Consider the following 3,839-nt stretch of genomic DNA (forward strand, 5'->3'; position numbering starts at 1 on the left):
AAATTAAAATAAACTTACTCTTACCTTAGATAAAGCTTGCGCATCTACTGATATTGACAAACAAGTTAATTATGATACAAATATGAATAAAGTCATATCAGTTATAAATATGAATATTAATAATGACATTGCAAGAAAAGTTCTTGATGTTAATTCAAAAGAAGGTATTATATACAATTCTTCATACTCCTTTATAATTGACATTAAAATCCTAGGATAAGTAAAATAGTCAAGTATCAATTTAAAATAAACTTACTCTTACCTTAGACAAAGATTGCGCATTTACTAATATTGACCAACAAGTTAATTATGATACAAATATGAATAAAGTCATATCAGTTACAAATATGAATATTAATAATGGCACTGCAAGAAAGGTTCTTGATGTTAATTCAAAAGAAGGTACTATATACAAGTTTTCATACTACTTTATAATTGCGTTTAACATCCTACGATAAGTACAATAGTCAAGTATCAATATAAAATAAACTTACTCTTACCTTAGACAAAGATTGCATATCTACTGATATTGACCAGCAAGTTAATTATGATACAAATATAAATAAAGTCATTTCAGTTACAAATATGAATATTAATAATGGCATTGCAAGAAAAGTTCTTGATGTTAATTCAAAAGAAGGTTATATATACAATTTTTTATACTTTATAATTGGCTTTAACATTATACGATAAATGAAATAGTCAAGTATCAATTAAAATAAACTTACTCTGTATAGGTGAAGCTTGCATATGTAATGATATTAACGAACAAGTTATTTATGATATAAATATGAGTAAAGCCTTATCAGTTCCAAATCTGGATGTTAATAATGATGACAATGTGAATGAAGTAATATCAGTTCCACGTGTGAATGTAGTACCTATAATGGATTCGTCTACTTCAGAAAATATTAACTTTTCAAATATGGATATTTTACATACAGATTTTATTGAAATTTCAAAAGAAGGTATCATACACAACTTTTTATATTATTGTGATAGTTTTTTACCTTTCAATATTAATTAAAATATATCTATATCAAATTCAATTTAAAATTTAATTCAGACAATGGTTGCTTATCTAAAAATTGTACCACTGCTCCAAAAATTATAAGTGACCAATATATTAAAGTAGTATCACCTACTTGGATAAGCTCTTTTAACTCATTAGTTCAGAATGAAAAGGAAAGGGTAATAAACAAGAACTTCATAGTGTCAGAGCAAGATTTAAAAAAAGGTACATTTAGATGCATTTAGTGGTATTTTTTAAGATTATCCAAAAACTGACAGTTTTTTGTTTTTGCTATGTAGCTTCTGACCTTGCGTCTAGTAAACACGAAAACATTACTTTAGCTAGTGCTATGAGTTCTTATAATTTTAGCAATATAGATAATACTTTACATGGAAGTGAAACTTGCTATCAAAAAGGAAATGTGACGTATGATTGTTTTAATACTGGTATTTAGTTTTTTTTTTGTAATTTTATAAAATTTAATAATTTATTATAATTAATTATTGATAAAGAAATTGCTAACAATATTTAGTAACAGCGTTATCATCACTTTTAATGTTCTTATTTTCTGTTAGATGTAGTTAATATAAAGAAGATTGATATTTCTCAGGATAAAAATTTATCGCTTAAGATTTCTTTAGATTTCAATTCAGATTTTGAAAAGACTATTTTAACATTGTCCGAGAATGGTAAGCTAGTGTTTTTCCTAAGTCATTCATTTTAATAATTTAAATAAGCATTGGTTTTGTTTTAATAGAAAGGAGCTTGTTACAAGCCATTGATATTGATGTTTATGAGAGTAATCATACTTCTTTCGATAATTTGATATCTGCTGATAGTATAAGGTGATTTTAAATGTTAACTCCAATAAAATAAAAATTAATAGATATTACTAAATTTAACTAAATTTATCGTTTCATATTATTACATAGGGATAAATGTAGACAAAAATTAAGTGGAAACATGGTTGAAGATTTAATCGATAAAACCAATGATTCTGGAGGTAAATTATATTTTTTTGTTAAGTTATAATAGTACTCTAAATATTGTAGGTTTTTTGTAACTTCGATTATTTTTTTCATTTTAGAGCCTGATAAAAAAAAAGGAACAAGTTAAATGTAAATTCTACAACATATAGTGCTCTTGAATGTGTTGAACCTTTTGATTATAAGAATGTTTTAAATAATGTAATGGCAGATGCACCTGACGATAATGTATTAAATATCACAGAAAAGGGAAAAAAAACATTGCTGTTATTTCTGCAATAAATTGTATTTTAAAATAGCCAGACACATAGAAAGTTGTCACAAAAATGAAGCTGAGGTTATTCAAATTGGTAAATTGCCAAAAAATAATCCAAGGCGAAAGAATCTGTTAGCCCAGCTACGTAAAAGAGGAGATTACAAACATAACACTAACCGATTAGTAAATACTGGGGAACTAATCGTTTGTAGACTTCCCAATAAAAACATTAGGAAGGAATCGAACAACTATATTACATGTGCGAGCTGCAAAGGAGTATACATGAAATCCAATGTAAGACACCATTTCGCCGATTGTACGGAAAATGTAATGACAGGACAAAGAAGTGTTAAGATATTAGGCCGGATGGTTGACGGAAGAATCCATATAAATGCAAATCAACGAGTGAAACGAGACATCATTCCGTATATGCATGACGGAAACGTTAAAAATGCTATACGATATGATGAATTATTAATCTTATTTGCAAACCATCTAACAGAAAAGTATTGTTACGAGAATCATTCCATGATTCGATCTAAATTAAGATTATTAGGCAGACTCTTAATTGCTGTAAGAGAAAAATGTATGGAAATAACAGATTTTTGTTCGCTGTATAGACCAAAATATTTTACTTACTGTTATGATGCTGTAAAATTATTAGCAGGATATGACGCAGAAAATGAGACGTATCGTAATCCTTCTAATATTTTACATATAGGAACTATGCTAAAGCAAGTTGGGCTATTATTAGAAACATTGTATATAGAAAGGGAGGAAAAAGAAAAACAGACCCTGACTAAGAACTTCATAAAATTGGTGATACAAAATTTTCAAACAATAAATAAGAAGGCATCTGAATCTCAAGCCAGATACAAACGCCATAAACAAATTCGTCTGCCTAGCCAAGAAGATATTACAAAATTGCAATTATATGTAGATAAGAAGCGAACAACTTCATTTAACAATTTAAAGAAACGCTTTTCTTATGACGATTGGATTACGCTCAGTGAATGTTGCGTTATAGAGCTTTTACTTTTTAATCGACGCCGACAAGGGGAAGTTTCAAAAATAAAAATTGATGATTTTATGACGTACGAAGGCATTGATACATCAGAAAATCCAGAGGAATATAATTCTCTTTCACACGAGTGTAAAGAAATTGCAAAAACTTATGTGCGATTTACGATTCGAGGAAAGTTAAATCGAACTGTTACAGTATTATTAAATATAGAGATGATTGAATGTATAAAATTGATTTTAAACTATAGAAACGAAGTAAATATTAGCGAAGATAATAATTATTTATTCGCGCTACCTCAAATTGATGGAAACAGAGCACAAAGAAGATTAATTGCTTGCGATGTTCTAAGAAAGCTTTCTATAGAATGTGGAGCTAAAGTACCAGAAACTTTACGTGGAACCACACTTCGAAAACAACTTGCAACGTGGGCAGCCAATAAAAATTTAACAGAGGAAGAGGTGTCTGACTTAGCAAATTACCTTGGTCACGCTGTAAACATCCATAAGGAATATTACCGTCAGCCTATTGCGACGAGGGAAATTATATGTATGTCAAAATTAT

The sequence above is a fragment of the Prorops nasuta genome, unplaced genomic scaffold (assembly GCF_024137725.1).
Source record: "Prorops nasuta isolate Cenicafe-Biocafe unplaced genomic scaffold, Cenicafe_Pnas_1.2 PNAS00031, whole genome shotgun sequence".
NCBI classification, from domain to species: domain Eukaryota; kingdom Metazoa; phylum Arthropoda; class Insecta; order Hymenoptera; family Bethylidae; genus Prorops; species Prorops nasuta.